Source organism: Triticum dicoccoides, chromosome 6A (genome assembly GCF_002162155.2).
Source record: "Triticum dicoccoides isolate Atlit2015 ecotype Zavitan chromosome 6A, WEW_v2.0, whole genome shotgun sequence".
In the NCBI taxonomy this organism is placed as follows: Eukaryota; Viridiplantae; Streptophyta; class Magnoliopsida; order Poales; family Poaceae; genus Triticum; species Triticum dicoccoides.
In genome coordinates this window covers 142,028,590-142,035,707 of record NC_041390.1, presented here as the reverse complement: position 1 = coordinate 142,035,707, position 7,118 = coordinate 142,028,590, and positions in this window count along the sequence as shown.

Below are 7,118 nucleotides of genomic sequence, written 5' to 3'. Positions count from 1 at the left end.
ACTTTGTGAGATCCGTTAGTGTAATAAAGCAAATCACTACCTTTAGGTACTATTGCAAACTTATTACAATTTTATATTAGAACTATATATACTGTATTCCAACTTCACCATGGTTCAAACCCCCCGATAGTACCCATAGATTCATCAAAATAAGCGAACAAGTCATAGAAAACTGAATCTGTCAAAAACAGGACAGTCTGTAGTAATATGGAAGTTTAGTAAACTTCTGTAACTCCAAAAATTCTAAAAAATATGACAATTTAAACAATTTGTTCAGAAGTAATGTGCAAAAAGTTTCAGACCCATTTGAATTTCCAGTAAAAAATGTAAAATCATGCGCTACAGCCAAAGTTTCTGTTTTTGTACTGCACAAAGTAAACAAGCAATCTAATCATCCTAAAACCAAGGCTTGGCACATTATTTTTATAATACAATGGATATATACAAGGGGTAATTATTTTCATAGAAGATTGCATGAATTTTTTTACATTGTTTCCATGAGCATGAACACAAGTGTTCAAGGTCGACCATCATTTCTCCAATGCATAACCTTCCAATCACTTCTCTTATTGAAAAACTTTTTAAGTATGAGAGGCAAGTAATTTTTTTTGTATTTTCATTCTTTAAAAAAATGTATGTTTCACCCACAACTAAACAGAAACAAAAAAAGGAAAAACAAAATCTACTTAGTGAAGAAAGCAAATAAGCATACACAAAAATATCAACTCCACGCTATTGCTCCCCGGCAAAGGCGCCAGAAAAGAGCTTGATAATCCCCAAGTGTAGGGAATCATTGTATCAATTCCCAATGGTTGAAGTGATAAGTATAGAGTGTCGAACCCACAAGGAATTAAAGGTAAGATCAATATTCTCTCAAGCCCTATCTGCCACTGATACGACTCTGCGTACACCGAACGTTTGCTTCCAACTAGAAATGAGAAACAAAACTACGTTGTGGGTATGAAGAGGATAACTTTGCATAATATCGGGGATCTAAAACATAAAAGTAGGTGTTGTTATCATAAAGTTAGAATATATTACTAAATATTATAAATAGCGAGTGTGGAATAATGATGGATCGGTGTGCGGAATTGTCCTAGGGAATTGTTAACAAGATCGATAATCGTCATTGCAATTTTATATGAGGGATAGGCATAAGCTAACATACTTTCTCTTCTTGGATCATATGCACTTATGATTGGAACTCTAGCAAGAATCCGCAACTACTAAAGATCATTAAGGTAAAAAAAACCAACTATAGCATTAAAGCATCAAGTCCCCTTTATCCCATACGCAACAACCCCCTTACTCGGGGTTATGCTTCTGTCACTCAAGCAACCCACTATAAGAGAATCATGAACGTATTGCAACACCCTACAGCGGGAATCCCTCATGCTTGCGCAACACCAAAATAAAACATACAACTCATACCAATCTAGATCATCAATCAACCCAAAGACAAAGGATATCTACTCAAAACATCATAGGATGGCAACACATCATTGGATCATAATATGTGGCATCAAGCACCATGTTCAAGTAGGGATTACAGCGGGGTGCGGGAGAGTGGACCGTGTAAAAGAGATGAGGATGGTGATGATGATGGTGATGTTGATGAAGACGATCACCGTGGCGATGATTCCCCTCCCGATGGCACTCCGGTTCCACTAAGAGAGAGGAGGAGAGGTTCTCCCCCTTGTGCTTCCTCCTCCATGGCCTCCCCTGGATGTGGAGAGGTTCTCCCTCCGGTCCTTGGCCATCATGGCGATGATGACCCCTCCGGGATCCTCCTCCATAGCCTCCGGTGATGATGGCCCCCTCTGGCATGGTGCCAGAGAGGGCCTAGATTGATTTATCATGGCTATAGAGGCTTGCGGCAGCGGAACTTCCAATCTAGGTCAATTTTCTGGGGGTTTCTGTATTTATAGGAATTTTTGGCGTCGGTTTCACGTCAGGGGGGGTCTCCGAGTCATCCACGAGATAGGGGCCCACGCCCTGGGGGTGGGTCGTGCCCCCACCCTCGTGGATGGCTCGGGACTCTTCTGGCCCAACTCTTTTACTCCGGGGGCTTCTTTTGGTCCATAAAAAATCATCAAAAATTGGCACGTCAATTGGACTCCGTTTGGTATTCCTTTTCTACAATACTCAAAAAGAAGGGAAAAACAGAAACTGGCACTGGGCTCTAGGTCAATAGGTTAGTCCCAAAAATCATATAAAATAGCATATAAATGCATATGAAATATCTAAGATGGATAATATAATAGCATGAATATTTCATAAATTATAAATACATTGGAGACGTATCAGTGCCCCCCTCCAGTTGGTCTTCGCTCTTGTATTTTTTATATATTCCATAAAAAATCTCCAAAAACTTTCGTCCAATTCCTAGAACTTATATTTTTGCACAAAAACAACACCATGGTAGTTCTGCTGAAAACAGCGCCAGTCCGGGTTAGTTTCATTTAAATCATGCAAATTAGGGTCCAAAATAAGAGAAAACGTGTTTGGAAAAGTAGATACAATGGAGACGTATCAACTCCCCCTGGCTTAACTGATTGCTTGTCCTCAAGCAATTCAATTGACAAACTGAAAGTGATAAAGAAAAACTTTTATGAACTCTTTTGTTTATGTGTCTATATATATGCTTAAATAATACACAGGTTTCAGCAAAGATCATAACTAACCATGCAAATGATAATTCTTAGAAACTATATTCACTCATATGAATGGCATAATCGACTAGCGAGCAATAATAAAATATCTCAAATTCCAACAATTTCTCACAACAATCATGATATAATATGACAATAATGGTATCTCGCTAGCCCTTTCTGAGACCGCAAAACACAAATGCAGAGCACCTCCAAAGTTCAAGTAGTGACTAAACATTGTAATTCATGGTAGAAGAGATCCAGTCATGATGCACACAACATTAACTATATACACAATGCATGAAAATGACAATAGTGCTCTCAGGACTGGTTCTTATTTGAGAAGGTGATGACGCAACAAAAAAAGTAAAATAACATAAAAGTAAATAGATAGGCCCTTTGCAGAGGGAAGCAGGATTTGCACAGGTGCCATATCTCCAAGCTTAAATCGGAGATAAATATAATTTTGGGAGGTATACATTTCATGTCAACGTTATGACCGAGAGTTTTCAATATCTTCCATGCTAAATAAATTAGCGGCGGTTCCCAAGCAGCAAAAGTTAAGTTTACTCCCCATCCACCAACAAACACAAGTCATGGCTAGACAAATCCTCGGGCGCCCTCCATACCAACAACTTTCCGAGGGAGTTTGTTTTATTATTATTGCAATTTTAATCATGGGACTGGCATCCCAATTACCAGCCCCTCTCATGCAAGGACGAGTGAATAAACACTCATCATCAGAATAACCAGCTTAGCATGGAAGATACTGACCGCCCTCGATCGCTCCATGGGCGGTACGGACTCATGTGGCAAAACCGGTTTAAGGATTTTGGATGCACAAGTAGTAATCATACTTAGTGCAAGTGAAGGCTAGCAAAAGATTGAGAAGCATCCAACCAAGAAACGAAAAATCTCATAAGCGAGCATTAAGCATAACTAACACCTAATAATGCACCACAAGTAGGATATAATTTCATTGCATAACTATTGACTTTCATTCTTGCATAGGGAATCACAAACCTTAACATCAATATTCTTACTAGAACATAATTACTCATTAACATGACTCCCATATTATGGCATCATATCGCAAAACTATTACAAGGAATTAAGTTTATTTTGTCCAATGGTCTTCATGAAAGTTTTTATTATATCCCGCTTGGATATCTATCACTTTGGGACTAATTTCATATGTTGCTTTTGATATCTCAAACAAATCTAAGTGAAAAACATGAGCATAAAATTCCTTCTCTCAAAATAATTTAAGTGAAGTATGAAAGAATTTCTTAAAAAAATTACTAACTCTCAAATAAATCTAAGTGAAGCATGAGAGCAATTCTTGAAAAATACTAAAGCACACCATGCTAAAAAAGATATAAGTGAAGCACTAGAGCAATTCCATAACTCATAAAGATTTAAGTGAAGCATAGAGAGCAATTCTAACAAATCATAGCATAATTTTGGATCTCTCAAATAGGTGTGTCCAGCAAGGATAGATGACTAAAAATAAAAACCAAAAAAAGCAAACACTCATATCATATACAAGACGCTCCAAGAAAAACTCATGATATGTGACGAATAAAAATATAGCTCCAAGTAAAACACCGATGGTCGTTAGAAGAAAGAGGGGATGCCACTCGGGCATCCCTAAGATTAGTTGCTTGCTTCTCTTTTATATAATGGCTTGGGATGCTATGGGGCATCCCCAAGCTTAGGCTCTTCTTACTCCTTATTCCTTCATCCATCGTGATCTCACCCAAAACTTGAAAACTTCCATCATACAAAACTGAACAAAACCTTCATGAGATCCGTTAGTATAACAAAGGAAATCATTACTATAAGTATTGTTGCAAACCCATTCATATTTTATTTTTGCATTATACCTACTGTATTCCAACTTTGCTATATCTTATGCCCTCCAATACAAACCATAGATTCATCGAAATAAGCACACAATGCAAAGAAAACAGAATCTGTAAAAACAGAACAGTCTGTAGTAATCTGAACACTTTTGATACTTATGTAACTCCAAAAATACTAAAAAATTAGGACAGCGTGAGAAATTTGTATATAAATCTTCTATACAAACATCAGGATTTTATTGCGCTCATGTTAAAACTGATAATTATTCTTCTATATGCAAAAGTTTTTATTTTTAAACAAGATCAAATCAACTATCACCCAACATGATCCCAAAGGCTTTGCTTGGGACAAACACTAATTGAAACATAAAAAACACAATCATAACAATAGCATAATTGTGCAAACACTCAAGAATAGAAAAGTAGAAGACAAAAATAAATTTTATTCATTGGGTTGCCTCTGTAGCAACCCGACCCAAATGGATCAAGTCTCTTTGCTTAGGTGTCATCCCTGGATCGGTATGCTGACACACACAGTACTCGAAGGATTTATAACAGAGGTAAATCACATGCATAAAGTAGCGTAAATACTATTACCTCAATCCATATAGCGGAAGCAACAAGGTTGTGGATTCCCATCAACACCAACGGCAAAGTTGAGTGTAGAAATCGTAACCCTAACGTATCACTTACTCGTCGTAAGAAACCTGCAACATAAGACGTTGCAGCCCGAAACGGGTCAGTACATTGAATGTACTGGCAAATTCACACCATAGAGAATGATGAACAATGGCTATCACTATATGCATATTTGGCTGGTGGAAAAGCTCTGTGGTTATAAGGTTTTTGCGTAAAGCCAATTTTTCCCTACTACAAAGGAATAAATTTATTTAACTACCATGGTGGTTGTGAAACATTGAGAATGGTTGACAGCATTCTCAATCCCAATTAAAAATAATTAAAACCCGACAACATTAATTAGAAGTAACATGTTGAGATTCACAATGATATTCAAGTACTAGATACTCAAGTTGTCCATAACCGGGGACACGGCTAATCATGATTAGTTTGTACACTCTGCAGAGGTTTGCGCACTTTTCCCCACAAGACTCGATCGCCTCCGTTTGGTTTCTCGCACTACAGGGTGTTTGAGAAGACGGATGACTGAGACACAGTCTTTCAGAAGCGCCAGCACCTTACATGTGGGTAGACCGGTACACCTACTTCCCCTACATCTGCTAGTCTACCCATAAGAGTTCGCATGACTTAGTCAACTATGCCAGAGCCCATAATGGCTTGTGGCTGCACACGTAGGTTTCTAGCATGAAAGATCTTATGATCCCTTTGAGCCTGGGTGGCGGTCCAAAAAAAACAGGCAAGTCCTGATAGACATCAGGTGCCTCAATCCACCCAGATGTGTGTTTAAGTTTCCACCTTAGATAAACCATTAAATTATCAACTCACATCTGTCATGGATATCACTCACCCAATCCACGTCTACTAGCATAGCATGGCATAATAAGCAAACGTAGAAGTAACTCCCAAAGGTTTCATAATAATACAGGTAATAGGTACTACCTCATCTACTTCCCATCCCACAATTTAATTAGATCCTAATCATGCAATGTGTGAGGATTGATCTAATGCAATAAAACATGGGTTGTAGAAAAGGTATGATCAAAGTGTGAACTTGCCTGCAATGTAGATGAAGATGATTCGTACTTAAAACTCTTGATAGATCTACTCGTCACACTCCGGTCAATCTATCGTAAGCAAACAATAGTAACCACACAATAAGTACTCATCTAATGCACAAGTAAAACTCGAATGAGAGGACGAACCAGAAAGTTCAACTTAAGAACTCCGGTTGCAAAAAAAGAACGAACCAAACAAACGACGGAAAACAAACGGTGGAAGAAAACAACTCGGTTCTAGCAAGTTGAAACTAGGTCAAATTTTACCATAGCAAAAACTTGTTCATGTTGATTAGACGGAACGGCGGTTTCGAGACGAAACTCCAGGCGCTTGAATCACCTAATTCCGATAAACGGGCGAGAAGATAAACTAGAACGAAGATTAGATCTGAGATCGTGATCGCGGAATAAATCCGACGAAAAGAAAGAGACGAACAGTTAAACGAACGGGCGTCGTTAACCGGGAATAATCGGTGATCATGTTCGTTGAGACGAACGGTCCGAAAGAAGAACGAAAACCGATCTAGGGTTTTCGGAAAAGAAACCGAAAAAGGAAACAGAAAACCGATCTAGGGTTTCGGAAAAGAACCGAAACGAAAAACCGATCTAGAAACCGGAACGGTTTAGAAAAGAACCGGAAAGAAAACGAATCGGAAGAGAAGAAAAGAATCAGAACAGTTTATAAGAAAAACCGAACCGAGGAAAGAAAAGGGAGGCGCGGATACCTCGACGAGGTTCCGGCGAGGGGCTTCGGCGAACGGCGGTGTAGGGCGGCGACGGCGTAGGCAAGGTGCGGCGGCGGTGTAGGTGCGGCGGCGGCATAGGCAAGGTGCGGCGGCGGTGTAGGTGCGGCGGCGGCGTAGGTGCGGCGGCGGCGGCTATGGCGGCAGCGGTGGTGGTGAGGGGCG